At 41.0% G+C, this 22,045-nt stretch overlaps 1 pseudogene; it reads left to right on the top strand.

Annotated features, from left to right (window-relative positions):
• The first annotated feature begins 347 nt into the window (after positions 1 to 347).
• Positions 348 to 22,045, top strand: part of LOC115116905 (nuclear GTPase SLIP-GC-like) — a 54,642-nt pseudogene continuing 32,944 nt past the window's right edge.

The following is a 22,045-nucleotide window of genomic DNA, read 5'->3' as shown; positions in this document are numbered from 1 at the left end:
CCAACATTTCCAATCACATCTCATTGATTGGACTCCAGATTATCGGACTCCTGACTCTAATTATCCTTTGGAGTAGTCATTAGCCTAGGGGTTCACATACTTTTTCCAACCTACACTGATTGTTTAAATGATGTATTCCATAGAGAAAAAAAGCTAACTCTGTGTGTCTATTGTTGTGACCTAGATGAAGGTCAGATCAAAATGTGTGACCAATTTATGCAGAAATCCAAGTAATTCCAAAGGGTTCACATACTTTTTCTTGCCACTGTATGCCTCCAGGGCAAAACCCACGCCAATAAACTTGAACCTGTCAGAACATGACAAAGAACAGCCCCACCTACACTGCAGTACTCCTTCATGCAACGCCACATACATCTGCTGTTCAGTGTGTTTCCTTGCTGTAGAGAGCGTGTCAGTAGCACAGAATATATATTTGCTGAACATTGCCTTTATGTGGTAAGTATCAGCATATTTTTGTTTAAACGTTTCAGTGTGGACTCATTTAAAGGAAAGACATGTAATAACTTCAATTTCCTCATGTAATAGGTTAGGACTGCTATAAGAGTAAGGAAACAAACCAGTCAATGTCCTCATGTAATAGGTTAGGACTGCTATAAGAGTAAGGAAACAAACCAGTCAATGTCCTCATGTAATAGGTTAGGACTGCTATAAGAGTAAGGAAACAAACCAGTCAATTTCCTCATGTAATAGGTTAGGACTGCTATAAGAGTAAGGAAACAAACCAGTCAATTTCCTCATGTAATAGGTTAGGACTGCTATAAGAGTAAGGAAACAAACCAGTCAATTTCCTCATGTAATAGGTTAGGACTGCTATAAGAGTAAGGAAACAAACCAGTCAATTTCCTCATGTAATAGGTTAGGACTGCTATAAGAGTAAGGAAACAAACCAGTCAATTTCCTCATGTAATAGGTTAGGACTGCTATAAGAGTAAGGAAACAAATCAGTCATTTTTAAGAGATTTGCAACTTCATGTTGTGTGAGTATAAAAATATATTTTTGTTTTATATGTAAGTAGCAACATTAATTGAATTATGTTTGATTAGGGTTAAGCTTGGGCTAAATTGATCCAGATTTTGATTCATATCTTATAAGGTGATAATTAAATGCTAAAATTCCTGCAAATTAGATAAGCAAAAGTGAGTAATGTAAGAGATTTGCAACTTTGGTTGCATTCGTAAATTCACTCTATATTGTCAGATTGTGCTCAGAGTGTGCTCTGGGTGTTTCTACATTTAGAGCATGGTCAGATTGTCTGTTTATAAATTCAGAGCATTATGCTCTCTGAGTTGATCCGAGCGTTCTGACCTCACAACAGCAGTCAAGCACACAAGCTATCTGGCTAAAGTTGGCTAACTTGCTAGTTGCTTATAGACACAAATAGGAGAACACTGCACTCTGAACATTTTACTCACCCTTGTAGAGCTGCTAGGGTGTTTTCATGTCATGAAAAGGGCTTGTGACTGTAACTCTGTTACTGGCAACAATTTAATTCAATTTTATAGCAGATGTTTACCAACACCTGTCATAACAACCAAGTGTAGGGTGTTCGTAAATTAAAAGCAATTCACTGAGTAGCATGGTCCTCCTCTAAGGACCCCTCCACTGAAATCAGATAATGACTCTTTCCTGTGATAATAAATTCACTGAGTAGCATGGTCCTCCTCTAAGGACCCCTCCACTGAAATCAGATAATGACTCTTTCCTGTGATAATAAATTCACTGAGTAGCATGGTCCTCCTCTAAGGACCCTCCACTGAAATCAGATAATGACTCTTTCCTGTGATAATAAATTCACTGAGTAGCATGGTCCTCCTCTAAGGACACCTCCACTGAAATCAGATAATGACTCTTTCCTGTGATAATAAATTCACTGAGTAGCATGGTCCTCCTCTAAGGACCCCTCCACTGAAATCAGATAATGACTCTTTCCTGTGATAATAAATTCACTGAGTAGCATGGTCCTCCTCTAAGGACCCTCCACTGAAATCAGATAATGACTCTTTCCTTAAAAACAATTCACTGAGTAGCATGGTCCTCCTCTAAGGACCCCTCCACTGAAATCAGATAATGACTCTTTCCTTAAAAACAATTCACTGAGTAGCATGGTCCTCCTCTAAGGACCCCTCCACTGAAATCAGATAATGACTCTTTCCTGTGATAATAAATTCACTGAGTAGCATGGTCCTCCTCTAAGGACCCTCCACTGAAATCAGATAATGACTCTTTCCTTAAAAACAATTCACTGAGTAGCATGGTCCTCCTCTAAGGACCCCTCCACTGAAATCAGATAATGACTCTTTCCTTAAAAACAATTCACTGAGTAGCATGGTCCTCCTCTAAGGACCCCTCCACTGAAATCAGATAATGACTCTTTCCTGTGATAATAAATTCACTGAGTAGCATAGTCCTCATCTAAGGACCCTCCACTGAAATCAGATAATGACTCTTTCCTGTGATAATAAATTCACTGAGTAGCATGGTCCTCCTCTAAGGACCCCTCCACTGAAATCAGATAATGACTCTTTCCTGTGATAATACATTCACTGAGTAGCATGGTCCTCCTCTAAGGACCCCTCCACTGAAATCAGATAATGACTCTTTCCTGTGATAATAAATTCACTGAGTAGCATGGTCCTCCTCTAAGGACCCCTCCACTGAAATCAGATAATGACTCTTTCCTGTGATAATAAATTCACTGAGTAGCATGGTCCTCCTCTAAGGACCCCTCCACTGAAATCAGATAATGACTCTTTCCTGTGATGAATTCTAATCCCACAGAAAACGTATTATCTCTGTTTTCATCACCATAATCAGTGAAGCCCCGGACGGTGTCAAATCATGCCTACCCAAGGTACATGAAAGTCTAAGATGCACATTATTTCAGTTGAGGATTAATATGTCTATAATAACTTCTTGATGTCCAATGTATATTATATTGAGATAAATGTTGTACAGCCTACCATAAAGGAAATACTGACTTTCTTGGACAGATGATGTATCTTCTTGAACATTGAGTGATTGTGATTCTCTCTCAGGCCACAAAAGAGGGTCTAATGACCCCTCTACTTCAAATGATCAGGGCAGGGAAGGTAAAGGTAATAAACGCCTTTGTGCCATAGCAAAGGGAACTGCAGCAACACCTACCCTCGGTAAGATATATTCGTTTTAATAGCTACTTTAAGAAACAAGCAGTAAACCTGATGTTAAAAATTATACCACAGCGTAATATTACATTGTAAACTCATTGTATGTGTGTGTGTGTGTGTGTGTGTGTGTGTGTGTGTGTGTGTGTGTGTGTGTGTGTGTGTGTGTGTGTGTGTGTGTGTGTGTGTGTGTGTGTGTGTGTGTGTGTGTGTGTGTAGAGATGGATGTCATAAAAGTGGCCAAAGAGGGCATTGGAAAAGTCCTTAGCAGACTAGACAAGGTGTCACCTCCATATGCAAACATGGATTTCATTGGTTATTTAAGGTAAGTGTACTTGTATTCTTCAAAAAGTTGGTACATCAAGTCAGGACTGACACTGGACTACTCAGGAACACTGAACACCTATTGGAAAGCCATTCAGCATTGTTCACATTCTCTTTAGCCTTAGCTACACCCATCTCTTTAAGAATTCACATGTGAACAGGTCTCTTTGTGAATGGCTCTCTTTTGTCACCTTTGTTTCGCTAGCTAACCAAACAAGTTCCTGAACCATAATCCCAACCTATGGTTTACAGCAGTGGTCACCAACCGGTCCATTGTGATCTTCAAGGCATTCCTAGTCTGTAGAAAAACCAGTTTAAAAAAAGTCCTTCACTTAACTAGTCAGTTAAGAACCAATTTTTGTTTTCAATGATGACCTAGAAACAGTGGGTTAAATGTCTTGTTCAGGGGCAGAAAGACAGCTTTTTACCTTGTCAACTCAGGGAGTTGATCTTGCAGGCTTTCGGGTACTAGTCCAAAGCTCTAACCACTAGGCTACCTGCCGCCCCAATGACTCCAACCTAAGTGTATGTAAACTTCCGACTTCAGCTGAAGCTTAGTTGTTTCTTTTGGTAATCTAGGCTCGTAATTTAACACCTTTAATCAAATTTACAGATCACTTGCATGTATTTTAAAAATGTATTTTGAAGCGTCCCTCCTGTGAAGTGGGAACTAGCATCAAACGCCCACCTTCCTGAAAATTGGAATTAGCCTGCCCTGAAGCAGGTAGAGTAAGAACTTTAGTATTCGTTGTCATAGAAACATACCTGGCTAAAAGGTGAGCCACAGTATCAACGGTTATCCCAATTTGAATTCAGAGTTGACAAAAGTTAGCTTGCAAACTCCTCTATCTCACTTCGTAGTACACCCCTCTGCTTTCTACTGTTTATGTATAGATAGACCTCAAGTCAATTAATTGCATTTTTAGTGTGACATTGCTTTTCTGTGCTTCACTCTTTACAGGAACAAAATCTCGGCTTTGGAGGCTATCATTGACGACAAAGTTGTTGTTGGTGTATTTGGGAGGTCAGGAGCTGGTAAGAGCTCACTGATGAATGCCATTTTGGGGGTGAAGACCTTGCTGCCCTCAGGGACTGTTGGCGCCTGCACATCAGTCATCATCCAGGTGGAGGCCAATATGACTGACTCCAACTACGTGGCAGAGATTGACTTCATTTCTAAAGAGGTGATTTTAGCAATGTTGATAAACCCCAAGTGTGAATTTCATTAGAATATAGATTCTTTTTCATTTTAAGGGTGCAATCTGTAAGTCATCTAGGCACCACGTTTTGGCCTGACACCATGCAAATATAATCACATTTACTTTTTTTGTATTTTAGCACAGGGTTTCCCAAACAATATTATACAGAGAAACTTACAATTAATGCATTTATCTTAAAATAGCTACAGTGGGGCAAAATTATTTAGTCAGCCACCAATTGTGCAAGTTCTCCCACTTAAAAAGAGGAGAGAGGCCTGTAATTTTCATCATAGGTACACTTCAACTATGACAGACAAAATGAGAGAAAAAAAATCCAGAAAATCACATTGTAGGATTTTTTATGAATTTATTTGGAAAATAAGTATTTGGTCAATAACAAAAGTTTATCTCAATACTTTGTTATATACCCTTTGTTGGCAATGACAGAGGTCAAACGTTTTCTGTAAGTCTTCACAAGGTATTTTGGCCCATTCCTCCATGCAGATCTCCTCTAGAGCAGTGATGTTTTGGGGCTGTTGCTGGGCAACACAGACTTTCAACTTCCTCCAAAGATGTTCTATGGGGTTGAGATCTGGAGACTGGCTAGGCCACTCCAGGACCTTGAAATGCTTCTTACGAAGCCACTCCTTTGGGATCATTGTCATGCTGAAAGACCCAGCCACGTTTCATCTTCAATGCCCTTGCTGATGGAAGGAGGTTTTCACTCAAAATTGCACGATACATGGACCCATTCATTCTTCCCTTTACACGGATCAATCGTCCTGGTCCCTTTGCAGAAAAACAGCCCCAAAGCATGATGTTTCCACCCCCATGCTTCACAGTAGGTATGGTGTTCTTTGGATGCAACTCAGCATTCTTTGTCCTCCAAACTCGACGAGTTGAGTTTTTACCAAAAAGTTATATTTTGGTTTCATCTGACCAAATGACATTCTCCCAATCTTCTTCTGGATCATCCAAATGCTCTCTAGCAAACTTCAGACGGGCCTGGACATGTACTGGCTTAAGCAGGGGGACACGTCTGGCACTGCAGGATTTGAGTCCCTGGCGGCGTAGTGTGTTACTGATGGTAGGCTTTGTTACTTTGGACCCAGCTCTCTGCAGGTCATTCACTAGGTCCCCCCGTGTGGTTCTGGGATTTTTGCTCACCGTTCTTGTGATCATTTTGACCCCACGGGGTGAGATCTTGCGTGGAGCCCCAGATCAAGGGAGATTATCAGTGGTCTTTTATGTCTTCCATTTCCTAATAATTGCTCCCACAGTTGATTTCTTCAAACCAAGCTGCTTACCTATTGCAGATTCAGTCTTCCCAGCCTGGTGCAGGTCTACAATTTTGTTTCTGGTGTCCTTTGACAGCTCTTTGGTCTTGGCCATAGTGGAGTTTTGAGTGTGACTGTTTGAGGTTGTGGACAGGTGTCTTTTACACTGATAACAAGTTCAAACAGGTGCCATTAATACAGGTAACGAGTGGAAGACAGAGGAGCCTCTTAAAGGTCTGAGAGACAGAAATCTTGCTTGTTTGTAGGTGACCAAATGCTTATTTTCCACCATGATTTGCAATAAATTCATTAAAAATCCTACAATGTGATTTTCTGGATTTTTTTTTCTCTCATTTTGTCTGTCATAGTTGAAGTGTACCTATGATGAAAATTACAGGCCTCTCTCATCTGTTTAAGTGGGAGAACTTGCACAATTGGTGGCTGACTAAATACTTTTATGCCCCACTGTAGGTGAGACAACAACACATCACAGTTGTATCAAGTACATTTACCTCAACAAAGTAGTTATAATTTATGAATTATAATATTTTGGTAATTAAACTTTTGATCCATCATATAAATATATAATATATTCAGTAAAATAATGTTTGACTTTTTTTTAGGAATGGGAGAAGGAGCTGAAATCACTTTTGAATATCAAAGAAATGGATGGTGAGGAGAAAGATAAAAGGATGGTGAATATGGCGAACAGTAAAATCCAGGCATTGTACGGAGAAGATGCAGTCGGGAAAAGCTTTGATGAACTGAAGTCACTGGAGTCAGACATTCAGCGACATCCCAGAGTTTCTCTCATCAACTAGGAAAATCCTGTCATTTGACACAGTAAGTCATTTTAAGCCTCTTTTATAAGGGTCTTTTTTGCTGTCTGATATCCAATTTGAGTCCAAATGATTCCCATTTGAACTCCTGAACTTCAATACAGCATGACATACAACATGAAATGCATAATAGCCATCAATGTTTAAATATACCAGAAAGTTGTAAAGTGGCAGAGTGTGACTAAAGAATAATATTACATTATTTGACAGGCCACTAAGTTCTCTACAGAGATCGCCTGCTACATACGAAGCAAAAGAAAGATACATGGGAAACAATCTAAATCATCTCAGATACACTACTGGCCACTTGTGAAGTATGTGACCATCAAGATGCCAAACTCCAAGGATCTTCTGGAACACATTGTGCTGGTGGATCTTCCAGGAACTGGAGACTGCAACAAGGCCAGAGATGAGATGTGGGAATCGGTAATCTTTTACTTTTGTGATAATTTCTGAATGCATTTACAGTATGTCTCAATTCAGGTGCAATGTCATATGTGGTATCTGTGGTTTAATCAGAGAATGTTTTTGGTTAGGCCTCCCTTACCAAAATGAAGTACATTTTATATTGTCAGTTCACGGTTTTCAAACTAAAAGCAAAGAAATGTACTTGTATTTTATGATTATATCACTTTCAAATAGTAAACATGCATCAGTTTATATAGAGGTCCAAACTCAAATTATTGGCAGCCTTGATAAAGATGAGTAAAAAACATTGTTTAAAATAAATAATACAAATACTGAGCTACATTGTATGCTCAAAAAAGTTGAAAATGCTATTATTTTATACTATTCAATACAATTGCCCAGAGAAAGAGATGTTGTTTACAGGTGGCTATGGATCAGACTTTTCTCAGACCTTTTCTTCTCCGGATTACAGATCCCAAAGCTTCTGCTCATGTGCAGAAAAAGGTCAGAGCAAAAATGTATTGGCGCCTCTGTTTTCAATACCTCACCATGCGAGGATAATTTAGTCTTTTTCCCCAAAAAATTGAGATTGGAGAACACATTGGGATAGGTCTTAGACCATTCCTCCATACAAAATATTTTCAGATCCTTGATATCCTTCACCTGCGCTTATGGACTGCCCTCTTCATTTCAAACGACAGGTTTTCAATGAGGTTAAAGTCCGGAGACTGAGATGGCCATTTCAATTGTTTTATTTTATCGTCAATGAACCATTTCTTTGTGGATTTTGATTTCTGCTTTGGGTTATTGTCTTGCTGGGATCCACTTGCATCTAAGTTTTAGCCTCCTGGCAGAGGCAACCAGGTTTTTGTATAAAATGTCCTGGTACTGGCTAAAGTTCATGATGCCGTTGACCTTAACCAGGGCCTCAGGAACAGTTGAAGCAAAATAGCACCTTAAATGTGAATCACATTTTATTTGGATTACCGCAGTTTGGGAATACCTGCTCTATGGGATTGGTGACCCCACACGGGACGGTTGAGCTAACGTGCGCTAATGGGATTAGCATGAGGTTGTAAGTAACAAGTACATTTCCCAGGACATAGACATACATTGGGGAGAACAAGTATTTGATACACTGCTGATTTTGCAGGTTTCCAACTTACAAAGCATGTAGTGGTCTGTAATTTTTATCATAGGTACACTTCAACTGTGAGACGGAATCTAAAACAAAAATCCAGAAAATCACATTGTATGATTTTTAAGTAATTCATTTGCATCTCGCCGTTAAGATACTGATGCCCTTTGCAACCACGTATCTATGTGAGAGTGGATTCTCGGTCCTCACTAGCATGAAAACTAAATACACGCAAAAACTGTGTGTGGAAATGGATTTAAGACAGACTTTGTAACCCTGCCACACACACTATAAGATACATTTATTAAACATAAGAATGAGTGTATCTTATAGTGTGTGTGTGTGTGGGGGGGGGGGGGGGGCAGGATTACAATCATGGCAAAAAACAACATTTGAGGGTATGCTGACTCTGGTGCTTGAGGGGGGATGTAACTGGAGGTTGAATGTTTGAGGGGCACGGGACTATGAAAGGTTTGGGAACCACTGCCATAGAGGATAACAAAGGTCCAACAAAACATTTTACAGTAGGTATGGGATTCTTTTCTGCTTATGCAGAACCCAAAAAATCTGAACCTCAAAAAGCAAAAAGAACAAACTATTTATTTTAAGAATACATTCTAGCACTTCTTGCATTCAAGCTAAATTATGCATTTAACGTACTGAGAGCGGACCAAGTAATTGGGCGTCACTCTAAAGCGGAAAGGTGGAATAAACGAGTCAGGAGTAGGTTTTCTTGATTGAACACAGTTCTCTATTGAGGGTATTTGGTCAACACAAACACTCCAACATAATCAATGAAAATCTTCCAAGGAAAAACAAACATCTTCTTCTCCAGATGAAACAGGAACACAATAGGATTATCTTTAAACTACAACAAAAGTCACAGGATTGTCACCGTTTTAGTGGTTCTTCCTGGATAGCTCCTCTGTCTCGGTGGCCATGTTCCAGAGATAGTTTTCCCCCCTCTCTCTGCTGGTTCCATTCTCTCTCTTATAGGGGAAGGAGAGTATGTCATTAGTACCGTCAGCTGTGCTTAATTGCCTCTGGTTACCTTGTCGCCCATGCCTTGTTGGGCTACTATCCATGAGCCCAGCCTGCCCTCTGGTTACCTTGTCTCCCATGCCTTGTTGGGCTACTATCCATGAGCTCAGCCTGCCCTCTGGTTACCTTGTCTCCCATGCCTTGTTGGGCTACTATCCATGAGCCCAGCCTGTCCTCTGGTTACCTTGTCTCCCATGCCTTGTTGGGCTACTATCCATGAGCTCAGCCTGCCCTCTGGTTACCTTGTCTCCCATGCCTTGTTGGGCTACTATCCATGAGCTCAGCCTGCCCTCTGGTTACCTTGTCTCCCATGCCTTGTTGGGCTACTATCCATGAGCCCAGCCTGTCCTCTGGTTACCTTGTCTCCCATGCCTTGTTGGGCTACTATCCATGAGCCCAGCCTGCCCTCTGGTTACCTTGTCTCCCATGCCTTGTTGGGCTACTATCCGTGAGCCCAGCCTGCCCTCTGGTTACCTTGTCTCCCATGCCTTGTTGGGCTACTATCCATGAGCCCAGCCTGCCCTCTGGTTACCTTGTCTCCCATGCCTTGTTGGGCTACTATCCATGAGCCCAGCCTGCCCTCTGGTTACCTTGTCTCCCATGCCTTGTTGGGCTACTATCCGTGAGCCCAGCCTGCCCTCTGGTTACCTTGTCTCCCATGCCTTGTTGGGCTACTATCCGGAGCCCAGCCTGCCCTCTGGTTACCTTGTCTCCCATGCCTTGTTGGGCTACTATCCGTGAGCCCAGCCTGCCCTCTGGTTACCTTGTCTCCCATGCCTTGTTGGGCTACTATCCGTGAGCCCAGCCTGCCCTCTGGTTACCTTGTCTCCCATGCCTTGTTGGGCTACTATCCGTGAGCCCAGCCTGCCCTCTGGTGGTCCTTCCACAGTACACAAAACGTGTGTACTGTTTATTAACTATGTTTTCATAAGAGCTATAAAAACCTACTTCAAAGAAGTGTAGTGTGTATGTGTGCAGGAATGATTATTTTTTAATAACGTCACTGTAAACATTACTACAGCGGGTTAGATTGAATTCCAGCATTAGAACCACTGGCGTTCAACTCATCATGTACACCTAAAACGTTTCAGCTTGAATGATGAGTAAAATGTTGATTATGGCTTCAAATATTTTACACTATATCCAATGTTTTATTTTATTTCAACTGTTACAATTGTTTCAACATTCTAAATAACATTTCTGAACACCATGTTTTTTTTATAGTACATTACTAAGTGCTCCTCTGTGTGGGTGGTGGCTGACATTGACCGGGCCGCAGCGGACAGTGATGCATGGAATATACTGGACAACAGCATCAGTAATATGGGTCCTGGTGGACAGTGTCAGAACATCACCTTCATCTGTACTAAGACAGACATCATCAACCCAGACAATTATATGCTGTGAGACATTTTCATCTTATATTTTGCAAACTGCTTTAACAGTTTAATATTGCAATTATTGAAAAAAAATGGTATACAATGACAATGCCTTTGGGAAATGATTCAGACCCCTTGACTTTTTCCACATTGCGTTAGGTTACAGACATATTCAAAAATGTCTAATAAAAAAAATATATCCTCATCAATCTACACTCAATACCTCATAATGCTAATTTAAAAAATGTATAGAACTGAAATATCACATTTATATATGGTTTCAGAACCTTTACTCAGTACTTTGTTGAAGCACCTTTGACAGTGATTACAGCCTCAAGTCTTCTTGAGTTTGATGCTATAAGCTTGGCACACCTGTATTTAGGGAATTTCCCCAATTCTTTTCTGAAGATCTTCTCAATCTCTGTCAGGTTGGATGGGAAGCGTTGCTGCACAGCTATTTTCAGGTCTCTCCAGAGATGTTCGATTGGGTTCAAGTCCGGGCTCTGGCTGGCCTCAAGGACATTCAGAGACTTGTCTTGAAGCCTCTCCTGCATTGTATTGGCTGTGTGCTTAGGGTCATTTTACTGTCAGAAGTTGAACCTTCGCCCCAGTCTGAGGTCTGGAGCGCTTTGGATCAGGTTTTCATTAAGGATCTCTCTGTACTTTGCTCCGTTCATCTTTGCCTCGTCCTGATGCTTCCACCACCATGCTTCACCGTAGGGATTGTGCCAGGTTTCCATCAGACGTGACGCTTGACATTCAGGCCAAAGAGTTAAATCTTTGTTTCATCAGACCAGAGAATCTTGTTTCTCATGGTCGGAGAGTCTTTAGGTGCCTTTTGGCAAACTCCAAGTGGGCTGTCATGTGCCTTTTACTAAGGAGTGGCTTCCGTCTGGCCACCCTACCATAAAGGCCTGATTGGTGGAGTGCTGCAGAGATGGTTGTCCTTCTGGAAGTTTCTTCCATCTCCACAGAGGAACTATAGAGCTCTGTCAGAGTGACCATCGGGTTCTTGGTCACCTCCCTTGCTCAGTTTGGCCGGGTGTCCCGCTCTAGGAAGAGTCTTGGTGGTTCAAATCTTCTTCCATTTAAGAATGGAGGCCACTGTGCTCTTGGGGGCCTTCAATGCTGCATACATTTTTTCGTACACTTCGCCAGATCTGTGCCTCGGCACAATCCTGTTTCAGAGCTCTACTGACATTTCCTTCGACTTCATGGCTTGGATTTTGCTCTGACATGCACTGTCAACTGTGGGACCTAATATAGACAGTGCCTTTCCAAATCATGTCCAATCAATTTAATGTATTTACCAAAGGTGGACTCCAATCAAGTAGTTGAAACATCTTAATGTTGATCAATGGAAACAGGATGCAGCTGAGCCCAATTTTGAGTCTCATAGTTGGAATATTTATGTAAATAAGGTATTCTATTTTATAGAGGTATTTTAAAACATTTGCAAAAATGTCTAAAAACCTGTTTTCGCTTTGTCATTATGGGGTATTGTGTGTAAATAGCTTTTGATTGGTATTTATTAAAGGCTGTAAATGAACAAAATGTGGAAAAGGTCAAGGGGTCGGAATACTTTCTGAAGGCACTGTAAATACAAAGATATAGACATATTTTCACTGCTTATACATCACTAATTAAGAAAAAAATCTAATTTCAGTGAAATGGACGATGAAGACCTTCACATAGAGGTACAGCTACACAAAATATAACACATATATTGTTTACAGAACTATAAACAAATAGTTGGTTTATAGAGAATTGAATATGTCACTGTATGGATATCAACCATGGTCTCCTCTTATTTCACATGCAATTAGGACTCTTCTAACTATTCAGAGGAGCAGAAACGTGCATGCATATTGCACCGAAATCAACAAGCCAAGATGGAAATTCAAGAGAATTACAGCAACCCGTATGAAGTAAGATGTTTTATTTTCTATTTTCTTAACCAAATAAGAAATTATAAAGGAACTTTGGTTCAGATATATAGATTGATTGAAACCAGAAAAAGGTCCAGTTTTAACTTAAATGGATAGTTTCCTTGCCTTGTAGTGTATGGATGAGGTTAGACAGCAATCCAAATGTTTTAGCTTTGTGTCAAAAAACCAATGCATTGTTTTGCATTTTATGTCCAAAGCATCCCAAAGCATCTCAAACCATCTCAAATTGCTTGTGTGGCTCAATAAATTTACTTTAAGATGATTTGGACATGAAATGCGAAAAATGCTAATGAACTGATAGTTCATGGCAACTTGGCCGTGTTAGAATGACGTTATCTGTCAAGACAAAGGTGTTCCCTTGAATTAGAATAATATAAAATCCATTAAAATGGCATTAGCATTCTTAGACCGGAATTTCATTGAATAGGGAAATTTTTGTATTCTTCAAAAAGCTTGGAAAAGTCCCTCAAGTAACTCCAAAACAACCAGTTCAGCTACTTCAGCAATGATTGACTGATGATTGATTTCTAATTATATTGATGTATTGTTTATCTTTTGTCACTTCATCTATGAAATATATTCAGATTATAGATGAAATACAGGTGTTTACTGTTAGTTCTCAAGAATTCCAGAAGGATAATCACTACGTTCTGAGACAAGAAGAGACAGGTATGATCACTTGCGTTATTGTGCAACAAAACCTACAAAAGGAATAAGTGCAAACAGATTGTTAGGTACTGTATAATGAATGTGTATTAGGGTAAGTGTTAGGGTATGGCAGAGGTTAAACATAACCAAACGTAATACAAGTGCCCTACCCTTTGCAAATACCCTTTGCAAATACCTCTTTGCACCTAATCTATTGGAGTTGGAGCTGTTATTATATAATATCCATTGTTCTAAAGTCATATTCTCACCCTGAATGTGAATCTAACAACAACTGTCTCTGCTCATACAATGATTGCTGACCTAAAGATAATTTTACATAAACAGAAAGATTAATAAAGACATCTTGTCTTCAGAGATACCTGAGCTGAGAGCTCTGCTGAAAAGCCTGAACGACCAAAGGTCAGAAAAAGTGATGAGAGACTATGTGAATGGAGCGTATGGGATCCTCTCCCTGGTCCACGTGGTAAACCATGAGATCACCAAATCGGTATTGCCTTTAATACATTAGCCTTTTGTGATGAATTTACCTTAGCACCAACTCACTGAATTTACGGATTGGTTTTTCTCTGTTGTGTTTAAGATGGAGACCGAAAAAGAAACATTGCACAAGCTTCTAGAACAAAGGCTGGAAGATGAGCTCCAGAACATTGACCAGTTCATGTCAGACATTCACATGGAGTTTGACAAGTGCCTTTCAGCCGGAGTGCTAGAGTCAGAGAAGACATGTGTGACAAGAGCCAAGGAGGAAGTGATAGCACCAGTAAGTCAATGATACCTTAGGCTGGGCCATAAGGTTCTAGCAGGGTTCAATGGAGTTTTACTTCTTCAAACTTGATCTGAGCGCAGTTTATTAAATCTTGTTCTGAGCCCAGTTTATTCAATCTTGTTCTGAGCCCAGATTATTGAATCTTGATCTGAGCCCAGATTATTGAATCTTGTTCTGAGCCCAGATTATTGAATCTTGTTCTGAGCCCAGATTATTGAATCTTGTTCTGAGCCCAGATTATTGAATCTTGTTCTGAGCCCAGATTATTGAATCTTGATCTGAGCCCAGATTATTGAATCTTGATCTGAGCCCAGTTTATTGAATCTTGATCTGAGCCCAGATTATTGAATCTTGATCTGAGCCCAGATTATTGAATCTTGATCTGAGCCCAGTTTATTGAATCTTGATCTGAGCCCAGATTATTGAATCTTGATCTGAGCCCAGTTTATTGAATCTTGATCTGAGCCCAGATTATTGAATCTTGTTCTGAGCCCAGATTATTCAATCTTGTTCTGAGCCCAGATTATTGAATCTTGTTCTGAGCCCAGTTTATTGAATCTTGATCTGAGCCCAGATTATTGAATCTTGATCTGAGCCCAGTTTATTGAATCTTGATCTGAGCCCAGATTATTGAATCTTGATCTGAGCCCAGTTTATTGAATCTTGATCTGAGCCCAGATTATTGAATCTTGATCTGAGCCCAGTTTATTGAATCTTGATCTGAGCCCAGATTATTCAATCTTGTTCTGAGCCCAGATTATTGAATCTTGTTCTGAGCCCAGTTTATTGAATCTTGATCTGAGCCCAGATTATTGAATCTTGATCTGAGCGCAGTTTATTGAATCTTGATCTGAGCGCAGTTTATTGAATCTTGATCTGAGCCCAGATTATTGAATCTTGTTCTGAGCCCAGATTATTCAATCTTGTTCTGAGCGTAATTTATTCAACCTTTTTCTAAATGCAGCTCTTTCTCAAGATCAATGGTCTGTTAATCTGTTAGTATGCTAAATAGTTAAATAGTTAACCAATACCTACCCAAACTATCTACATTGACCGTTTTTGCACTCTTGTCTCTTTTGACTCATAGCATGCACTGCTGTTACTGTTTATTATCTATCCTGTTACCTAGTCACTTTATCCCTACCTATATGTATATATCTACCTCAATTACCTCGTACCCCTGCATATTGACATGGTACTGGTACCCCATGTACAGTTGAAGTCGGAAGTTTACATACACCTTAGCCAAATACATTTAAACTCAGTTTTTCACAATTCCTGACATTTAATCCAAGTAAGAATTCCCTGTCTTAGGTCAGTTAGGGTCACCACTTTATTTTAAGAATGTGAAATGTCAGAATAATAGTAGAGAGAATTATTTATTTCAGCTTTTATTTCTTTCATCACATTCCCAGTGGGTCACATACACTCAATTAGCATTTGGTAGCATTGCCTTTAAATTGTTTAACTTGGGTCAAATGTTTTGGGTAGCCTTCCACAAGCTTCCCACAATAAGTTGGGTGAATTTTGGCCCATTCCTCCTGACAGAGCTGGTGTAACTGAGTCAGGTTTGTAGGCCTCCTTGCTCGCACACGCTTTTTCAGTTCTGCCCACAGATTTTCTATAGAATTGAGGTCAGGACTTTGTGATGGCAACTCCAATACCTTGACTTTGTTGTCCTTAAGCCATTTTGCCACAACTTTGGAAGTATGCTTGGGGTCATTGTCCATTTGGAAGACCCATTTGCGACCAAGCTTTAACTTCCTGACTGTGCTCTTGAGATGTTGCTTCAATATATTCACATAATTTTCCTCCCTCATTATGCCATCTATTTTGTGAAGTCCACCAGTCCCTCCTGCAGCAAAGCACCCCCACAACATGATTCTGCTACCCCCGTGCTTCACAGTTGGGATTGTGTTCTCCGGCTTGGTCATTATGGCCAAACAGTTCTATTTTTGTTTCATCAGACCAGAGGACATTTCTCCAAAAAGTATGATCTTTGTCCACTTGTGCAGTTGCAAACCATGGTCTGGCTTTTTTATTGCGGTTTTGGAGCAGTGGCTTCTTCCTTGCTGAGCGGCCTTTCAGGTTATGTCGATATAGGACTCGTTTTACTGTGGATATAGATACTTTTGTACCTGTTTCCTCCAGCATCTTCACAAGGTCCTTTGCTGTTGTTCTGGGATTGATTTGCACTTTCGCACCAAAGTACGTTCATCTCTAGGAGACAGAACACGTCTCCTTACTGAGCGGTTTGACGGCTGCGTGGTCACATGGTGTTTAGACTTGCATACTATTGTTTGTCCAGATGAATGTGGTACCTTCAGGAAATTGCTCCCAAGGATGAACCAGACTTGTGGAGGTCTACCATTTTTTTCTGAGGTCTTGGCTGATTTCTTTTGATTTTCCCATGATGTCAAGCAAAGAGGCACTGAGTTTGAAGGTAGGCCTTGAAATACATCCACAGGTACACCTCCAATTGACTCAAATGTTGTCAATTAGCCTATCAGAAGCTTCTAAAGCCATGACATAATTTTCAGGAATTTTCCAAGCTTTTTAAAGGCACAGTCAACTTAGTGTATGTAAACTGCTGACCCACTGGAATTGTGATACAGTGAATTATAAGTGAAATAATCTGTCTGTAAACATTTGTTGGAAAACTTCCTTGTGTCATGCACAAAGTAGATGTCCTAACCGACTTGCCAAAACTATAGTTTGTTAACAAGAGTGGTTGAAGTGGAGTGGTTGAAAAACTAGTTTTAATGACTCCAACCTAAGTGTATTTAAACTTCTGACTTCAGCTGTATATAGCGAAGTTATCATTACTGATTGTGTATATATTCCTTGTGTTATTATTTTTCTATTTATTCCTCTCTCTGCATTGTTTGGCCCAGAAGTAAACATTTCACTGTAAGTTTACACCTGTTGTTTACAAAGCATGTGCCAATTTGATTTGAACAAATGTGATTGGTTGGATGAAAGCTCACATATGGTCCCTGGTTTGTATATGCCACCCCAAACCCTAACTCTATATTTAATTGGAATTACTTGGAATGCATTTCTTGCCAAAACTTAAACAATCACAATTGTTTCTCCAATGGAGGCAGAGCTGCTCTAAGAACAAGATAAAATTAGGAAAACTCTAATCTTTTCTCCAATCTGACAATAGGATGATCATATTTGATGTTTTTTCAGAAAGGAAAAGGAGGAGGGGGGTACCACCAGACCCTGAGAGCTGTATGCAACGGCCAGGGGTTCTGCAGGTCAACAAATGGAGTAAAAACAAACATGAACGCTTCTCTGAGCAACTCTCTGTGCGATTCCATTAGAAATATATTTTCAAAAACATTCAAGTAAGTTACGTTCTCAATGCCTTACAGACACATTTACTGGGACAAAGACACACCACTTGAGTAACATGGTTATCATCATGTCTTCTAGGAAATCTCAGAAATCTATCTCTGCCAAGATTGATAATTTCAGCATCCTCTTAGAGAGCTATGATGAAGAAACCATGTTTCCTCGGCTGGCATTCCTCAAAACTGAGGTTTGTGGAAATACAACTGTGTTATGTACATTTGATTGGATGTTATCTGTGAAGCTGTATCATAGATGGTACTGTGCTATGCTCTACCTTCCAATTATGGTGGTCTAGTAAAGTGTAATGTTAAGTAGTCTAATATTCCTAATAGTATTTTGTCTGGTGTCAAAAAGGAACACAAATTGAAAGCAGATCTTAAAAATGAGATCCGTCCAGAGGAAGAAGAAAATCTACTCTTCACTCACCAAGTCAATCATGACCACCATGCTCCCCTCCTATATAGGTCAGTCTAACTGTCAGCATTCATCTGGCACTATACAATCATGACCACCATGCTCCCCTCCTATATAGGTCAGTCTAACTGTCAGCATTCATCTGTCACTATACAATCATGACCACCATGCTCCCCTCCTATATAGGTCAGTCTAACTGTCAGCATTCATCTGGCACTATACAATCATGACCACCATGCACCCCTCCTATACAGGTCAGTCTAACTGTCAGCATTCATCTGGCACTATACAATCATGACCACCATGCTCCCCTCCTATACAGGTCAGTCTAACTGTCAGCATTCATCTGGCACTATACAATCATGACCACCATGCTCCCCTCCTATATAGGTCAGTCTAACTGTCAGCATTCATCTGGCACTATACAATCATGACCACCATGCTCCCCTCCTATATAGGTCAGTCTAACTGTCAGCATTCATCTGTCACTATACAATCATGACCACCATGCTCCCCTCCTATATAGGTCAGTCTAACTGTCAGCATTCATCTGGCACTATACAATCATGACCACCATGCTCCCCTCCTATATAGGTCAGTCTAACTGTCAGCATTCATCTGGCACTATACAATCATGACCACCATGCTCCCCTCCTATATAGGTCAGTCTAACTGTCAGCATTCATCTGGCACTATACAATCATGACCACCATGCTCCCCTCCTATATAGGTCAGTCTAACTGTCAGCATTCATCTGGCACTATACAATCATGACCACCATCTGGCACTATACCCATGACCACCATCCTCCTATAGGTCAGTCTAACTGTCAGCATTCATCTGGCACTATACAATCATGACCACCATGCTCCCCTCCTATATAGGTCAGTCTAACTGTCAGCATTCATCTGGCACTATACAATCATGACCACCATGCTCCCCTCCTATATAGGTCAGTCTAACTGTCAGCATTCATCTGGCACTATACAATCATGACCACCATGCTCCCCTCCTATATAGGTCAGTCTAACTGTCAGCATTCATCTGGCACTATACAATCATGACCACCATGCTCCCCTCCTATATAGGTCAATCATCTAACTGTCAGCATTCATCTGGCACTATACAATCATGACCACCATGCTCCCCTCCTATATAGGTCAGTCTAACTGTCAGCATTCATCTGGCACTATACAATCATGACCACCATGCTCCCCTCCTATATAGGTCAGTCTAACTGTCAGCATTCATCTGGCACTATACAATCATGACCACCATGCTCCCCTCCTATATAGGTCAGTCTAACTGTCAGCATTCATCTGGCACTATACAATCATGACCACCATGCTCCCCTCCTATATAGGTCAGTCTAACTGTCAGCATTCATCTGGCACTATACAATCATGACCACCATGCTCCCCTCCTATATAGGTCAGTCTAACTGTCAGCATTCATCTGGCACTATACAATCATGACCACCATGCTCCCCTCCTATATAGGTCAGTCTAACTGTCAGCATTCATCTGTCACTATACAATCATGACCACCATGCTCCCCTCCTATATAGGTCAGTCTAACTGTCAGCATTCATCTGTCACTATACAATCATGACCACCATGCTCCCCTCCTATATAGGTCAGTCTAACTGTCAGCATTCATCTGGCACTATACAATCATGACCACCATGCTCCCCTCCTATATAGGTCAGTCTAACTGTCAGCATTCATCTGTCACTATACAATCACCATGACCACCTAACTGTCAGCATTCATCTGTCACTCATGACCACCATGCTCCCCTCCTATATAGGTCAGTCTAACTGTCAGCATTCATCTGGCACTATACAATCATGACCACCATGCTCCCCTCCTATATAGGTCAGTCTAACTGTCAGCATTCATCTGGCACTATACAATCATGACCACCATGCTCCCCTCCTATATAGACCACCATGTCCCCTCCTATATCAGTCTAACTGTCAGCATTCATCTGTCACTATACAATCATGACCACCATGCTCCCCTCCTATATAGGTCAGTCTAACTGTCAGCATTCATCTGTCACTATACAATCATGACCACCATGCTCCCCTCCTATATAGGTCAGTCTAACTGTCAGCATTCATCTGTCACTATACAATCATGACCACCATGCTCCCCTCCTATATAGGTCAGTCTAACTGTCAGCATTCATCTGGCACTATACAATCATGACCACCATGCTCCCCTCCTATATAGGTCAGTCTAACTGTCAGCATTCATCTGTCACTATACAATCATGACCACCATGCTCCCCTCCTATATTCAGGTCAGTCTAACTGTCAGCATTCATCTGGCACTATACAATCATGACCACCATGCTCCCCTCCTATATAGGTCAGTCTAACTGTCAGCATTCATCTGGCACTATACAATCATGACCACCATGCTCCCCTCCTATATAGGTCAGTCTAACTGTCAGCATTCATCTGTCACTATACAATCATGACCACCATGCTCCCCTCCTATATAGGTCAGTCTAACTGTCAGCATTCATCTGTCACTATACAATCATGACCACCATGCTCCCCTCCTATATAGGTCAGTCTAACTGTCAGCATTCATCTGTCACTATACAATCATGACCACCATGCTCCCCTCCTATATAGGTCAGTCTAACTGTCAGCATTCATCTGTCACTATACAATCATGACCACCATGCTCCCCTCCTATATAGGTCAGTCTAACTGTCAGCATTCATCTGTCACTATACAATCATGACCACCATGCTCCCCTCCTATATAGGTCAGTCTAACTGTCAGCATTCATCTGGCACTATACAATCATGACCACCATGCTCCCCTCCTATATAGGTCAGTCTAACTGTCAGCATTCATCTGTCACTATACAATCATGACCACCATGCTCCCCTCCTATATAGGTCAGTCTAACTGTCAGCATTCATCTGGCACTATACAATCATGACCACCATGCTCCCCTCCTATATAGGTCATCTGTCTAACTGTCAGCATTCATCTGGTCACTATACAATCATGACCACCATGCTCCCCTCCTATATAGGTCAGTCTAACTGTCAGCATTCATCTGTCACTATACAATCATGACCACCATGCTCCCCTCCTATATAGGTCAGTCTAACTGTCAGCATTCATCTGTCACTATACAATCATGACCACCATGCTCCCCTCCTATATAGGTCAGTCTAACTGTCAGCATTCATCTGGCACTATACAATCATGACCACCATGCTCCCCTCCTATATAGGTCAGTCTAACTGTCAGCATTCATCTGTCACTATACAATCATGACCACCATGCTCCCTCCTATATAGGTCAGTCTAACTGTCAGCATTCATCTGGCACTATACAATCATGACCACCATGCTCCCCTCCTCCTATATAGGTCAGTCTAACTGTCAGCATTCATCTGGCACTATACAATCATGACCACCATGCTCCCCTCCTATATAGGTCAGTCTAACTGTCAGCATTCATCTGTCACTATACAATCATGACCACCATGCTCCCCCTCCTGTCATATCTGTCACTATACAATCATGACCACCATGTCCCCTCCTAGTCTAACTGTCAGCATTCATCTGCATTCAATCTGACCACCATGCTCCCCTCCTATACAGTCTAACTGTCAGCATTCATCTGACTACCATGCCACCATGCCCCCTCCTATATAGGTCAGTCTAACTGTCAGCATTCATCTGTCACTATACAATCATGACCACCATGCTCCCCTCCTATATAGGTCAGTCTAACTGTCAGCATTCATCTGTCACTATACAATCATGACCACCATGCTCCCCTCCTATATAGGTCAGTCTAACTGTCAGCATTCATCTGTCACTATACAATCATGACCACCATGCTCCCCTCCTATATAGGTCAGTCTAACTGTCAGCATTCATCTGGCACTATACAATCATGACCACCATGCTCCCCTCCTATATAGGTCAGTCTAACTGTCAGCATTCATCTGGCACTATACAATCATGACCACCATGCTCCCTCCTATATAGGTCAGTCTAACTGTCAGCATTCATCTGTCACTATACAATCATGACCACCATGCTCCCCTCCTATATAGGTCAGTCTAACTGTCAGCAT

This window comes from Oncorhynchus nerka, linkage group LG26 (genome assembly GCF_034236695.1).
Source record: "Oncorhynchus nerka isolate Pitt River linkage group LG26, Oner_Uvic_2.0, whole genome shotgun sequence".
NCBI lineage: Eukaryota > Metazoa > Chordata > Actinopteri > Salmoniformes > Salmonidae > Oncorhynchus > Oncorhynchus nerka.
The sequence above is the reverse complement of the archived record's forward strand: the minus strand, read 5'-3'. Positions and strand labels throughout refer to the sequence as shown.